Below are 17,149 nucleotides of genomic sequence, written 5' to 3' on the forward strand. Positions count from 1 at the left end.
ATTTTCCTCTCCTCCTCACCAACCTTGCAACTTAGGGTTGAAGAATTGCTTTTGGTATATCTCTCTGCTGCTATATAACCAGAAATTGCAGCTGACTCTGTATGCTAATCTGGACATTTTCAAAACAGTTAATTTTCCATAAGGTTTCCATTACTCATTTTTCCAACTGACTGAGTAGCTGTATGTATACCTTCTGGCACTCACTCGGAAAGCTGATCCATTAACTTTGCAAAAGAAAAAAAAATACAGTCGCTTGTTAATCATCTTATTTAATACTGCTTCAACCAGAAAGTATCCAGTCATCCTGGGAACCAGGATGCAATCCAATCTTGTTTCCATTTACAATAAGCATCCTTACACCTCTGTTTTAAAGGAAATTTAAACATGGATGAAGCTGATAAGCTTTGTAGTTTGACACTTGGATATTGTCTCCAGTGGACTAACGATGATAAATCATTATTGATTCCCACTAAACTGAACAAAATATGAATATTTCATCAGGGATCAAACATTTTCAATTCACTCAATGACAACATATAAAGATATGGTTCCCATTTTGGGCATCTCATATTTAGCAAAATTAACAAAATCAATAAAATTATACAATCCCCATCACTAGGATATGAATACTTTATGATATATTTTTTACCTAGAGAATCTTATTATGAATTAAGCAGGTAATTGTAAAAATATATATATTTTTCCTATTTGGACCAGTAATCTAATTGAAGCTACCGATATCTTTTCTCTAAGGCAAAGAGGAAATGTTTAGAATTAAAGTCAGCGTAGTAAGATTACTTTTGGTAATGTTACTGTATTTTTAAATCTAAGATTCATTAATAAATAATGTTTGGCTCAATCATTACAAAGTGTGAATAAATGTTGACGCTTTAGCTCTGACATTAGAATCCGATGTGGATTCTAGTATCAATTCTGTTACTTACCAATTTAGTTACATAATTCTCTGAACCTCAGTTTTCTCCATTTGGAAAACAGAAACCTTGGCTTAAAGAATTTTTTCAATGTTAAATGAAAAGTATATGTGTGGATCTTGTGTTTATTTGTGCGTGCAGTTTTATTTATGTGCACAAATCACATTGTCTGCTTAATTGTGATGCCTTACAAACATTTCCTCTGAATTATTTTTTCCATTTTTAATTATTTTCATTTTGAATTATATTTTTTTAATTTGATGACTATAACATTTACTCCATTTCTAGTTGTCCTAAGAGCCAATTTTATTAGCTTTTGAATGATGGTACTTAAAAGAGCAAGTCTTCCTTCACAATTAAAATTATATCTTTGATTTAATTTAGAGCTTTACAGTTCACGGTGTATCTTTAGACATTACAATCTTTAAGGCCCCCAGTAATTCTGGAATATTAACATCATTGGGCTAAACATCTTTATTTCACATATTAAAAAGAACTGGATGTTTAGAGAATACAGCAATTTGACTGCAGTTTCAAATGCATAAGTGACGGATCTGAGAATAGAGACTGTACCTTTTCAACCTAACTTGGAAGTTTTTTGGAAAGGTATTAGGCAAATACGTTGTCACAGACATTTCTAATCATGAACCTCTGTCAGTTCTCTCCTTCCTTTTAGCTGTACACACCCGGGGGCCATAGACTGTCAGGGGCTATGTTTTCCAGCCTCCCTTCTAATACCAGACACGTGTATGACTAAGTCCAGGGAAATGAAATGTGATCAGAACAATTTGAGCAACTTCTGAATCATGGCGCTAACAGAAATGTGGGTGTACTATCCCTTTCTTTTTCACTTTTTCTCTCTTTTTTTGGGGGGGGATATTATATTTGTTTATAATTTTAAAAAAACAAACTGCGAGCATATTTCTTAATGTTGAAAGCTTTTCTAAGGGAAAGAAGAAGTACCATCATGAAAGTGTACAGCATTGCGGTGCTCTTTTTCTTTTTTTTAATTGAAGTATAGTTGATTTACAGTGTTGTGTTAATTTCTGCTGTACGGCAGAGTGATTCATTTATACGTGTATATACATATATGTATATATGCATATATATATACATATTCTTTTTTATATTCTTTTCCATTATGGTTTATCACAGGATATCGAATATAGTTCCCTGCGCTATACAGTAGGCACTTGTTGTTTATTCAGTGCTCTTATTTGCTGCAAAGGCTTTGTTTTCAAATTCTAAAAGAATGAAAGCTTAGCATATCTCACTCTTACATTAGTTAACTCAGCAACACTGGAGAGGAGTGGACTCAACAGCGAGATTTTGCTGGAAAGAACATGAGGCTTTTAATAAAAACATGATGGGGAGGTGAAAAGTTGACTTTTAGTTGAAAAATAGGAAGCAACAGATTCATATCATTGCCCAAATTGTTAGTCTTTCAACTCTGCATGAAGTGGATATAGAGAGAGCTAAAAAATTCCCCAGGAAGCTTTGAACTTGTTTATGTGCCAAAATCTATCATATATTTTGATTATTCTTTATTGGGCCTTTGCCCCCTCTAGAGATGTAAAGAGGGAAAAAAATGCTTTTGAATGCTAGATAGGTTTAGGTTCTATCTTTACCAAATGTAAGACACTGAAAAAATCACTTTACCAGTTCATCCCTTCCATCCCTAGATGTAATATAAATACAAAGTATTACCTGACTAGGCATTTGTGAGTTTTCAATACACTGAAGAGCATCAGAAGTAATAAATAATAGTCACTCTTTGAGAGCAAGTTATATGCATTTTGATATCTGTATCATAAATGCCCCAGCTCTAACGTTAATACAAGGTAACTCAAATGTATAAGCTAAAATTTTCTATCAGCCACATTGAAAAATTATTTAAGAGCAAAATCAGTATAACACTTTCTGTAACCCATAATACCTAAAACTCATCTCAACATGCAATCAATATGAAAATTATTAATAAGATATTTTACATTCTTATTTTATATATACCAAGGTTTTGTAATCAGTTATGTATATTACACTTCTCAATCTGGATTGGCCACATCTTAAGTATGTAATAGTTGCTGTGACCAATGGCTACTGTATTGGACAGTGCAAATATATATGGTTTAACACAGAGTAGTTATTCAAGATCAAGATGTGTTTTCAATGAATAATTACCCAAGTTATAGATAAGGCAGAGGAGAGCAAGATTGAAAATATTTCCCTTAGCCAGTACTTTATTATACAGATGGTACATAATTGAAGTAGAATAAAACAATCTGCAATGTATGGTTATTGATAATGTTTAAATGCTTTACTCTTTTGAACATGATCTTAATCAAAATGGATTTTACTGTGTACATTATTAACTATGTATAAATAGGCTTAAATGTCATTCTACTAGAGCATAAATGGGAGGATCAGATACTGAGTTTGAACTAATCAAACAATCATTTGAACTACTCAAATGATTTTCTTAAACCCCACAGGGTAACTATAAAATAGAGTCTTTTCATTAAGCTCCGGACTATTTCTTTTAGTCTGTTAATTTCCATGATTTCTCTCATCTATTTTTATTTATTTATAGTAGGGACACATTGATGATAATACAAATTTGTAATTTTATTTACAGATTTTGGAATTCTCTAACTTAGACGAATTTAGAATATCCCTGAGGACAACACGCAACTTTAAAACATGCTTTAACTGTTCGGTAAATGAAAGATTTCTTCCAACAGGCATCTGAAAAATTGCTATTCCTGGCCCTAAATAATCCCAGATCAAATACAAAATGAATAGTAAAACATATTCTCCAGAATTATCTATTATCCCTGAGAGGTTAAACATGGCAGAAAAATTCTTCAAATTTTTGAAAAATTATACTTATCCTGATGCTTTAATAAATACATTAAAACATAAAACACAAGTATGATATTTGTTATAATTATTTGAGGACTATTTTGTGAGAGGAATCAAAAGTCTAAATCAACTGAAAAGATTAGAGCCAATAAGAGAACCCCATAAGTTAGGCTGTATGAATAAAAATAGAAAATAAGTATACTTCCTATACACCCTCAAAATCAATTTAGAAAATACAAGAAAAATATTCTACTAACAAAAATTAGTGACAAAATATACATATCTAGGAATAGCTTTATTATGTCTTTATGACACCAGAAAAATGAATGTATATTTAATAAGAGGAGATTCAACATCCTGTTCTTAGATGGTACACTAAAAATTGCAAAGATTTTTAATTATTTTTTAATCATTTAAAATATTTACTTAATTTATTTCAAAATGACTTAAAAATAATAAATGTTTCTGAAGTTTCTTGTGAAAATAGCCAAGAATATATAAAAAAATTTTAAGGGAGAAATTAATCTACTTCATACTGAAAATATTATAAAACTGTAATAAATAGTATTCGTATCAGAATATCAAGAGACATCCCTGACACTTCATGATCCAACATATGGAAGAAATATTCCATAGGTAATGCTAGAATAGATTAACAATGTTTTCAGATTATTTTTACTTTTGAGCGTATTCTTTAAAGAGACCTTAGGTCAAGGTTTAATATGTAAAAGTAAAGGTAGCAGTAGAAGGCCAGAAGACCTGCTAATTGTTGCTGTGTGTGTGTGTGTGTTTATTTTCTTTTGTCCCTACCAGTTCTGAAGCTACTTGGAAGAACACTTAGCTGTTAGAAAAGCACAGTAAAATAATTTCTGGACAAGATAATTGAGAAAGTTTTGGTCAATAAATTACTAACAGTCATGACACAAGTAGAGGTTTGAAATTTGCTTGCACTTCTGTGTTTGCTATTTTGTGTTACTGCATTTTACTCAGAGGAAAACATGCCTCAGAGAACTGAAATTACATCTTTGCATTTAGTTTGCTACTTTAAAAATAATAAATAAATGGAGATATTTTATCAGGTGCGTTTTTGTGCATCGTTCAGGGAACATGATAAGATTTTCTCCATTTTTAATCTGTTAATCAGATGAAATACACTGATTCTATCCACCCTCTGTTTCTGTAATAAACTCCACTGGTGATTATATATTCACTAGATCCAGTTTGCTAATATCTATTTAATGAGTTTTATATCTATATCTGTGACAGAAACTGGTCTTTCACTTTCTGCGCTTCTAATTCTCTCTTACATATTGATATAAATATTATTCCTCCTCATAAAATGAGTTGGAAAGGGTTAATTATTTTTTGTCTCTCTTAAACAATTTGTTGAATACTTCTATTCTTCCTTAAATGCTTGGAAGAGATTACTGATGAAACTCACGGGTATTATGTTTTCTTTGTGAGAAGTTTCAAATAACATTTTCAGATCATTTAGTAAATAACAGAATACTCATATTTTCTATTTCTGCTTCTATTAACTTCAGGAAGTTATCTTTTGTTTAAGGAATTTTTCTATCAAAATCAAATTATCAATTTTTGTATAAAATTATTTGCAATATTTTTAAATTATTTCTTTAATGTTTGTGAAACCTGTAGTGATATCCCCTTTTGTATTTTGGTATTGATATTTTTGTTTTCTCTTTTTTTCTATCAGTTTTGCTAGGAACTAATTAATTTTAAAAATCTTTTCAGAGAAGGAGCTTTTAGTTTTTGTGTCCTTATTTATAATTGCATTGATTTTTATTTTATATTTATTATATTCATCCTTTTACTTTCTTTAAATTTTGTCTCTTTTCAGTTTAGCTTCCTTTGATAAAAGCTTAATCACTGATTATTTTTGCCTTTCTTTAATATATGCATTTAAGGCTATACATTTCTCTCTAAGCACTGCATTATCTCTTTCATACGAGTCTTGATATGTCATATCTTAATTATAATTTAGTTCAAATTACTTCCCAACTTTTATTTTGATTTCATCTTTCATTGACTTGTTATGTAGAACTCTTTTATTCAAATTGCAGACTTTGGGGATTTTTCTAGTTATCTTAAAATTATTAAATACTAGTTATTAAATCCCCTTGTGATTAGGGACATACTTACTCTCAGTGATTTCAATTATTTGAAATTTATTACAGGTTTCTTTATAGCCCAACATGTTAATATCAATACAATTTCAAAATCATATTTTCTCTGAATACAGATAGTTTTACTTCTTCCTTTCTAATCTGAGTGCCTTTTCTTTATTTCAATTACCTATTTTGGCTAGAACTCCCAGCACTATGATGAATGAGAGTGATGAGAACAGGTACCCTTTTCTTGTTCCTGATCCAGTAGGAAAACATTTAGTCTTATAGCATTAAATATGATGATAGCTGGGGTTTTTCCTAGGTAGACTTAGTCGGTTAAAGAAGTTCTCTTGTATTTCTAGTTTGTATACTTTTTTCATGAAAAGATAGTAGATTTTTGTCAAGTGCTTCAAATAAGGATCTATTGAGATGATCATGTTATTTGTCTTTTTTAATTAATGTGATGTATTACATTAATTGATTTTCAGATGTTAAAGTAACCTTACATTCCTGAAATAAACCCAATTGATCATGCTATATAATTCTTTCTGTATGTTGCTGAATTTAGTTAGTTTGAACCAATAAGTCTTTCATCCTCTGCTGAAGGGCTATGGGTACATATGTTAGGATGAACCTTCATTGCTCTAGCAGTTTACAACTCTGCTTCAGCTTCCACTTCATGTTTCCACAGAGCCTCAAATTAAACCAAAAGTGAGAGATTAGGACCTTCTGAGTCATTTCCTGGGCATGTTCAGAGCCCTGCATGTGCACGTGTCTTTCTAGATAACCAGAAATATGTGACAAATATTTAAAGCTTCTGTGAACATCTTATTCCCTAGATTTTCCTTTCAGCCTCCTGTTTGCCCCCAAATGGTATTGATACTTTAGTCAGCTGCAGTGTTGAACAATTGCTGCTGATTGTTTTTGGCAAATATCCCGGGGATAGCGCTGTTTGCCTTCAGTGAGCTCTGAGTCAGGTTAAATAAAGACTAACTCTGAGAAGAGGGTTTTTTCAGGGAGCAGCCGGGCATGTCAAATAGTAACAATTCTCTGGGAATGGGGCTTTTAGGGAGCTATAATTACCTATGTCTTAGGCCATATGGTCAATGGTCTAAGTCACTTATGCTCCTTTCTGTTCTTCTTTTTGCTTGCTGTGCCTCAGCATGGCCATCTTTTATCGATGTGTCTTCTACTTCACCAGTGCTGTGTCATGCTATAAACAGCCTGCTATTAAAATCATCCATTGAATTACTAATTTCATTTAATGTATTAATCATAATCATTGTAAGCGCCTTATCTTTTTCTATTGTCTATTTTATTCTCTAGGTTATTGATCAGATAGCCATAACTCTTCATATGTTTGTGTTTTTAAAACTTTGTTGATATAGAGTTTGCAGACCATAAAATTATCTTAGTTTTTTTAAATTTCAGCTTTATTGAGGTATAATTGACTTATTTAAACTTTCTGAGTATTAATTTCCTCATTGTAAAACAGGGCAATACATGCATTTCATAGGCATCTGTAAACATCAAGTAAGCTAATTTATAAAAACTATTCACAGAACACTAGGTATACAGAGCTCAATAAATAGAAGCTATTATTATGAAATAGCATTATGTTTAGAAATCAGAAGACCCACATTCTAGTGATTTTAGTGTAGATCCTGCATTTAGCAGTTGTTTCCTTGGGCAATAATAGTTATTTGAATTTCAATTTTCTCACCAGTAAAATGGAGAAATAATTTCTGTCCTGCCCTTCCTTCTCATAGCGCTGTCCGAAGGATATAAGAATGCTCTATAAGCCATTCAGTGCTAAGGAGATATGAAGAATTTCTAGTTGTCCAGTAGAATTTCTATTTGTCTAGCTTTCAAATCAGTCAAGTGTTTACACTTTAGGAGTGCTGGGAATAGGCTTGAGAGAGGCAAGTGACAAAACTGGAAAATGAAGCTCTTTAGTTAGACCCAAACTTATCAGATTTAAGGTTCATCTCTGCAATACTCTGTTTCCCTTACTTTCTTTTGAAGGGATCTGAATGAATCAAGATAGTAATGCAAGGAGAAGCAACTGATTCCTGAGGACATGTTCTATCTTGCCAGGATACCTGATCCACTGTAGATGCTAAAAATTTAGCCTTTGATAGATTGAGAATGCATGGCCAGCATAATCCACGGGAAGAGGAATGCTTCTCTTCCAAATTGTGACGATGTATCCTCAGTTCTCCGTGACTCAGGAAGAGGCAGGTTGAATGGGAAAAGGGAAGTGAGGAGGAAGAAAACCTGAGGGAAATAGAATGATGCATGAAGAGGAAGAGAAACTCTTAGAAATGAGAAAAGGAAACACCACCCTCAAATTAAATTTGTTGGCATGAAAAGATGCTGGAGGGAAGGGGTGTTGGAGGGAAGGGATGCTGCCTCTGGACCAATCAAAAAACATTTGCTCATGAAGAAACGAAGGCAGAGGGGTAAAATGACTAACTCAGGGTTACTTATAAGAGCTGACACTTTAGCAGTCACTGGTGATTTTCTACGGTGTTTAAAAAATAACAAAATCTTGATGTTATCTTTGACATCTCTCCCTCTGTCTCTCACACTCAAATTCATCCATAAACAACCTCTTTTGAATGTATTTTAAAATATATAGAGAACCTGACCACCCCTCATCATCTGTACCACTACCATCCTAGGCAAGCCACCCTCATCTCTCTCCTGGATTAGTGAATGGTCTTATGCTTTCCCCTTGCCCCCCAGCAGAGTGATCTCTGTAAAAACTTTAGATCATATTACCTCTCTGTTCAACACATTCACTGGCTTCCCATCTTAGAGTAAAATTCAAAGAGCTAACCATCACCTAGGAAGCCCTGGATAAACCTACCTCCCCTATGCTTCTTTCATTTCATATCCCACCACTACCCCCCCACCCACCTCATTCCATCCAGCCACAATATCTCTGATATTCCTTTGACAAAAACAGCATGCTCCTACCTTGGGACCTTTGTACTTGGTGGTTCCCTCTGCCTGATACACTCTTCCCTCAGATATCCACATGGCTCACTTCTCACTCCTTCAGGTCTACTCCAGGGTCAGCTTATCAGACCACCTTCCCAACCAGCTTCCTTAATTAGTGCACACACACTCAGCCCTGCAGTCCTCTACTTCAGCAGTCCCCAGACTTTTTGACACAAGGGACTGGTTTCGTGGAAGACAATTTTTCCATGGACTGATGGGGTGCGGGGGGAGGCGGATGGTTTCGGGATGATTCAAGCGCATTACATTTATTGTGCACTTGATTTCTATTATTATTACATTGTAATATAATAATGAAATAATTATACAACTCACCATAATTCAGAATCAGTGGGAGTCTGAACAAACCTGAGCTTGTTTTCTCTTGCATCTTAGTTTTTAATAATTTGGCAGGCACAAAAGAAGTGTAGAGGCTGCAAATGGTGATATATTCATTACCAGAGAGGATTCTCCTTTTTCTCAGTTAGGTTTGGGGATGGTCACCTCCATCCAATCTAGGATGAAGGTCGTTCAGAGTAGGGTAAAATTTTCAGAAAATTTAGCTACTTTTGGTTAACCACATTACACCATAACTCTGTAGTCCTTCAAGACTTTTAATTGAGCATCTCATGGGATTTTGGCTATACTGAAAGACTATGAGGATTTAATTCTTCCAAAGATAACTTTTCTAAGGTTTTCTCTTTAGCATCTGCCCAATAATGCTTCACAATTTGGTAAGGGTCTTGAGAGAAATTTCCTCCTTGGTTTTGAGGGGTCCTCCATCCTCTGACCTTATCATACTAGCACACACCCAAGTCAAAATGTCTGTTGGTTTCTCTATCCTACAGCAGCTGCCTTCTGCCACTGACTTGAACCTCCATCTGAGCCCTAAATCAGAGCTTCTACGTAGTATTTGCTGTACGTTCTAGTGTGAATTCATCACTCATTTCAGTACCTTCATCTCTGGCCTATTTTGCTTCTGCTTAGATCCAATTTATATCTGACAGGGGTAGGCCCTAAACTCCTAAGCAGTGAAAATCTAAGGGAGATCTCACTTTCCTTTTCAGAGCTTTCCTCCTAAGTCCTTACCCATGGCACTCAGCCTGACAATTCAGCCAGGGCTGTGTAGAGGAAACCAGGATTATATAATCAGTCCTCAAAATGGTCACATTTTGTCATTCCAGACCCTCATACCAGTTAAACGCTCTGCAAGTTTTTCTTTCTCTAGCAACAGTCCACTGTCTGATCCTAAGCCTATGCCCCAAATTGGCAAATGCGTTCATTCTAAAATGCAGCTGCTTATCCATCAACTCACTTCTGAATGTTTATCTCCTCTGTGGAATTTTATTTCATCTAGTCTTCTTAGCTTCCACAGATCTCTAATGTCTTTATTTATTCATTTTTTTTGACACACAATAAACTGAATTTATTTAAAGAGTAAAATTTGTTAAATTTTGACATAATGGATATACCCATGAAACTGTCACCACAATCAAGATAGTGAATATATCACTATATAATCCTCATGCTTTTTTGTAATTCCTCCATCTCTGTCCTTCCTGTCTCCCACCCCAGGAACCCCTGACCTACTTTCTGTATCAAATGTCTTTAAAATATAATTTATAATTTGTCTTTTTTGTTGTTCTCAGTATTAAAAAAGATAAAACTTCCAAAGAAAAAAACTGCACAGCCACGGAAGAAACGTAAATATCATACTCAGTTGAGAAAATGATAAATCTCATTATAAAAAGGAAAATGCAAATCAGTCAGTAAGGTATCATCCTTCATCTAGTAAACTAGAAAGTAGAATAAAAGGGAAAGAATGTTTTCTGCTGTTACAAGTCAGAATCTGTCGACATTTTCTTAAAAAATAATAAAGCAGTATGTTTTAAGAGGCTAAGTGGGTTCATACTCTTTAAGCGAGTTTTTCTCTCTCTAAAATATGTGGGAGGTAATTTGATAAAAGTAAAAATTTTACAAGAATTTTCATTATATAGTTAATTAAAATAGGGAAAAATTGACAAACACCTCAATGTACAAAAAAGGAGAGTGTTTAAATAAGTCATGCACATTTATAAAGGATTATTATACTATTAAATTGGTGTTTTCAAGATATTTGTAATGTCATGGAAAAATATTTGCAGCAAAATGTTTATTTTAAAACAGGTTACCTAATTACCCCAATAATAATTTCAGTAATAAAATGCAATAGCTTTGTAAATCTAAAATCTACTGCCTGTAGAAAATAATGAGCTGTAAGTAAGCTCATATATTAAGTGTTTTCTTCTTTATCATGAGATTATGGATTATTCTTTATACTTTTTTTCTAATTTTTAAGTTTTCTACAATAAGTATGTGTTGCTCTTGAAATATGAAGAACAGTAAGGAATTACATTAAAATGATTTGGAAGATTTTGATATAAATAATTAAGTCTAGGATGTGTATAAAAGGCCAAATATATGTATTTATGTCTAAAATCCTTTTTTAATTGACATAACATTGGTTTATAACATTATATAAGTTTCATGTGTACAACATTATATTTTGACTTCTGTATACACTACAGTGGCTCACCACCAAATGTTTAGTTTCCATCTGTCACCTTATAGTTGACTCCCTTTACCCATTTTGTCCTTCTCCCACACCCCTTCTTTTCTGGTAATCACTACTCTGCTCTCTGTACCTATATGTTTGTTTTTATTTGGTTTGGTTTGTTTGTTTGTTTATTTTGTTTGTTTTTATATTCCACATATGAGTGAAATCATACAGTATTTGTCTTTCCCCATCTGATTTATTTCACTTAGTGGAATACTAGCAATGTCCATCCATGTTGTAGCAAATGGCAACATTTCATCTTTTTTTATGGATGAGTAGTATTCCATCGTTTATATCCATTCATCTGTCGATGGGCACTTAGATTGTTTCCATATCTTGGTTATTGTAAATAATGCTGCAGTGAACATAGGGATGCATATATCTTTTTGAATTAGTGTTTTCATATTTTTCAAATAAATACCCAGAAGTAGAATATCTGGATCATACATTTGTTCTATTTTTAATGTTTAAAGGGATCTCCTTACTATTTTCCATACAGGCTGTACCAATTTACCTTCCCACCAACAGTGTATGAGGATTCCCTTTTCTCCACATCCTCTCCAATACTTGTAATTCCTTGCCGTTTTTATAACAGCCATTCTAACAGGCATGAGGTGATATCTCATTGTGGTTTTGATTTTCATTTCCCTAGTAATTAGTGATATTGAACATCTTTTCATGTGCCTGTCGCCATCTGTATGTCTTCTTTGAAAAGAATCTCTATTCGGCTCCTCTGCCCATTTTTTAATTGGGTTGTTTTCTGTTGTTGTTGTTATGGATTTGTATGAGGTTTTTATACATTTTGGATACTGCTCCCTTATCAGCTATATGATGTGCAGTATCTTCTCCCATTCTGTAGGTTGTCTTTTCTTTTTGTTGATGGTCTCCTTTGCTGTACAGAAGCTTTTTCATTTGATATAGTCCCATTTGTTTTATTTTCTTTGGTTTCCCTTGCCTGAGGAGACCTATCTGGAAAGATGTTAAGACTGATATCAAAGAGCATATGACCTATGTTTTCCACTAGGGGTTTTATGGATTCACATCTTACATTCAAGTCTTTACTCTGTTTTGAGTTGATTTTTTGTGTATGGTGTAAAATAGTGGTCTAGTGTCATTCTTTTGCATGTGCCTGTCCAGTTTTTCCAGCAACATTTATTGAAGAGACTATTTCTCCATTGTATGTTCTTTGCTCCTATGTTTTAAATTAATTGTCCATAAAAGTGTGAGTTTAATTCTGGGCCCTCAATTCTGTTCCATTGATCTGTGTGTCTATTTTTTGCCTGTACCAAGATGTTTTGATTATTATAGCTTTGTAGTGCATCTTGAAATCACAAAGTATGATACCTCCAGCTTTGTTCATTTTCCTCAGAATTGCTTTGGCTATTTGGGGTCTTCTGTGATTCCCTATACATTTTAATGTTTTTGTTGTTTTTCTGTGAAAAATGTCACTGGGATTTCAATAGGGATTGCATTGAATGTGTAGATTGCTTTAGGTAATACAGACATTTTAACAATGTTAATTCTTCAAGTCCATGAGCATAGAATATCTTTGCATTTCTTTGTTTCTTCTTCAATTTCTTTGAACAATATCTTATATAGTTTTCAGTGCACAGGGTTTTCACCTCCTTAGTTAATACAATTTATAGGTATTTTATTGTTTTGATGCAGCTGTAAATGGAATTGTTTTCTTAATTTCTCTTTCTCCTAGCTCATTGTTAGTGTATAGAAACACTATTTTGCATATTGATTTTGTATTCTGCAACTTTACTGTATTTGTCTATTATTTCTAATAGTTTTCTGGTGGATTCTTTAGGTATTTCATATATAAAATCATGTCACCTGCAAATAGTCACAATTATACTTCCCCCTTTTCAATTTGGATGTCTTTTATTTATTTTTCTTGCCTGATTGTTCTGGCTAGGATTTCCAATACTACGTTGAATAAGAGTGGTAAACGTGGACATCCTTGTCTTAGCCCTGATCTTAGAGGAATAGCTTTCATTTTTTCACCCTTGATTTTGATGGTAGCTGTGACTTTATATGTGGCCTTTATTATGTTGAGGTACATTCCTTCTATACCCATTCTATTGAGAGTTATTGTTTTGAATCATAAATGGGTATTCAATCTTGTCAAATGCTTTTTCCGCATCTATTGAGATGATCATATGGTTTTTTTATCCTTCATTTTTTTAATGTGGTGTATCATGTTGATTAATTTGTGGATGTTGAACCATGCTTGCATCTTGGAATAAATCCTATTTGATCATGGTGTATGATCCTTTTAATGTATGGTTGTATTTGGTTTGCTAACATTTTGTTGAGAATTTTTGCATCTATGTTCATCAGAGATATTGGCCTGTAATTTTCAAGGTGTCTGTCTGGTTTTGGCATCAGGGTAATTTTGGCCTCATAAAATGAGGGGGGGGGGGAAGCATTCCCTCCTCTTCAATTTTTTTGGAAGAATTTAAGAAGGATAGGTATTCTATCTTCTTTGAATGTTTGGTAGAATTCACCTGTGAAGCTGTTGGGTCCTGGACTTTCGTTTTGGGGGAGGTTTTATTTTATTACATTTTTATTTCTGTTTTTTTTTTAAACATCTTTATTAGAGTATAATTGCTTTACAATGGTGTGTCAGTTTCCGCTGTATAACAAAGTGAATCAGCTATACGTTTACATACATCCCCATATCTCCTCCCTCTTGCGTCTCCCTCACACCCTCCCTATCCCAACCTCTAGGTGGTCACAAAGCACCGAGCTGATCTCCCTGTGCTATGCAGCTGCTTCCCACTAGCTATCTATTTTACATTTAGTAGTGTATATATGTCCATGCCACTCTCTCACTTCATCCCAGCTTACCCTTCCCCTCCCGTGTTCTCACGTCCATTCTGTAAGTCTGTGTCTTTCTTCCCGTCCTGCTGCTAGGTTTTCAGAACTTTTTTTTTTTTTTTTAAGATTCCATATATATGTGTTAGCATATGGCATTTGTTTTTCTCTTTCTGACTTACTTCACTCTGTATGACAGTCTCTAGGTCCATCCACCTCACTACAAATAAATCAATTTTGTTTCCTTTTATGGCTGAGTAATATTCCATTGTATATATGCGCCACATCTTCTTTATCCATTCATCTGTCGATGGACACTTAGGCTGCTTCCATGTCCTGGCTATTGTAAATAGAGCTGCAATGAACTTTGTGGTACATGACTCTTTTTGAATTATGGCTTTCTCAGGGCATATGCCCAGTAGTCGGATTGCTGGGTCATATGGTAGTTCTATTTTTAGTTTTTCAAGGAACCTCCATACTGTTCTCCATAGTGGCTGTATCAATTTACATTCCCACCAACAGTGCAAGAGGGTTCCCTTTTCTCCACACCCTCTCCAGCATTTATTGTTTGTAGATTTTTTGATGATGGCCATTCTGACCGGTGTGAGATGATACCTCATTGTAGTTATGATTCTGTTAGCTACTATTTTGCTGAGGATTTTTGCATCTATGTTCATCAGTGATATTGGCCTGTAGTTTTCTTTTTTTGTGGCATGTTTGTCTGGTTTTGGTATCAGGGTGATGGTGGCCTCATAGAATGAGTTTGGGAGTGTTCCTCCCTCTGCTATATTTTGGAAGAGTTTGAGAAGGATAGGTGTTAGCTCTTCTCTAAATGTTTGATAGAATTCGCCTGTGAAGCCATCTGGTCCTGGGCTTTTGTTTGTTGGAAGATTTTTAATCACAGCCTCAATTTCAGTGCTTGTGATTGGTCTGTTTATATTTTCAATTTCTTCCTGGTTGAGTCTCGGAAGGCTGTGCTTTTCTAGAGGTTGTCCATTTCTAAAGGTTGTCCATTTCTTCCAGGCTGTCCAATTTATTGGCATATAGTTGCTTGTATTAATCTCTCATGATCCTTTGTATTTCTGCTGTGTCATTTGTTACTTCTCCTTTTTCATTTCTAATTCTATTGATTTGAGGCTTCTCCCTTTTTTTTCTTGATGAGTCTGGCTAATGGTTTATCAATTTTATCTTCTCAAAGGACCAGCTTTTGGTTTTATTGATCTTTGTTTTCGTTTCCTTAATTTCTTTTTCATGTATTTCTGATCTGATCTTTATGATTTCTTTCCTTCTGCTAACTTTGGAGGTTTTTTGTTCTTCTTTCTCTAATTGCATTAGGTGTAAATTTAGATTGTTTATTTGAGGTGTTTCTTGTTTCTTGAGGTAGGATTCTATTGCTATAAACTTCCCTCTTAGAACTACTTTTGCTGCATCCCATAGGTTTTGGGACGTCGTGTTTTCATTGTCATTTGTTTCTAGGAATTTTTTGATTTCCTCTTTGATTTCTTCAGTGATCTCTTGGTTATTTAGTAGTATATTGTTTAGCCTCCATGTGTTTGTATTTTTTACAGATTTTTTCCTGTAATTGATATCTAGTCTCATAGCATTGTGATCAGAAAAGATAATTGATATGATTTCAATTTTCTTAAATTTACCAAGGCTTGATTTGTGACCCAAGATATGATCTATCTTGGAGAATGTTCCATGAGCACTTGAGAAGAAAGTGTATTCTGTTGTTTTTGGATGGAATGTCCTATAAATATCAATTAAGTCCATCTTGTTTAATGTATCATTCAAAGCTTGTGTTTCCTTATTTATTTTCATTTTGGATGACCAGTCCATTGGTGAAACTGGAGTGTTAAAGTCCCCTACTATGATTGCATTACTGTCAATTTCCCCTTTTATGGCTGTTAGCATTTGCCTTGTGTATTGAGGTGCTCCTATGTTGGGTGCATAAATATTTACAATTGTTATATCTTCTTCTTGGATGGATCCCTTGAGCATTATATAGTGTCCTTCTTTGTCTCTTGTAATAGTCTTTATTTTAAAGTCTATTTTATCTGATATGAGAATTGGTACTCCAGCTTTCTTTTGATTTCCATTTGCATGGAATATCTTTTTCCATCCCCTCACTTTCAGTCTGTATGTGTCCCTAGCTCTGAAGTGGGTCTCTTGTAGACAGCATATAAATGGGTCTTGTTTTTGTATCCATTCAGCCAGTCTATGTCTTTTGGTTGGAGCATTTAATCCATTTATATTTAAGGTAGTTATCGATATGTATGTTCGTATTACCATTTTCTTAATTGTTTTGGGTGTGTTATTGTAGGTCTTTTCCTTCTCTTGTGTTTCCTGCCTAGAAAAGTTCCTTTAACATTTGTTGTAAAGCTGGTTTGGTGGTGCTGAATTCTCTTACCTTTTGCTTGTCTGTAAACATTTTAATTCCTCCATCAAATCTGAATGAGATCCTTGCTGGGTAGAGGAATGTTGCTTGTAGTTTGTTCCCTTTCATCACTTTAGATATGTCCTGCCACTCCTTTCTGGCTTGCAGAGTTTCTGCTGAAAGATCAGCTGTTAACCTTATGGAGATTCCCTTGTGTGTTATTTGTTGTTTTTCCCTTGCTGCTTAAATATTTTTTCTTTCTATTTAATTTTTGATAGTTTGATTAATATGTGTCTTGGTGTGTTTCTCCTTGGATTTATCCTGTATGGGACTCCCTGTGCTTCCTGAACTTGATTGCCTATTTCCTTTCCCATATTATGGAAGTTTTCAACTATAATCTCTTCAAATATTTTCTCAGTCCCTTTCTTTC

This window comes from Eubalaena glacialis, chromosome 8, assembly GCF_028564815.1.
Source record: "Eubalaena glacialis isolate mEubGla1 chromosome 8, mEubGla1.1.hap2.+ XY, whole genome shotgun sequence".
In the NCBI taxonomy this organism is placed as follows: domain Eukaryota; kingdom Metazoa; phylum Chordata; class Mammalia; order Artiodactyla; family Balaenidae; genus Eubalaena; species Eubalaena glacialis.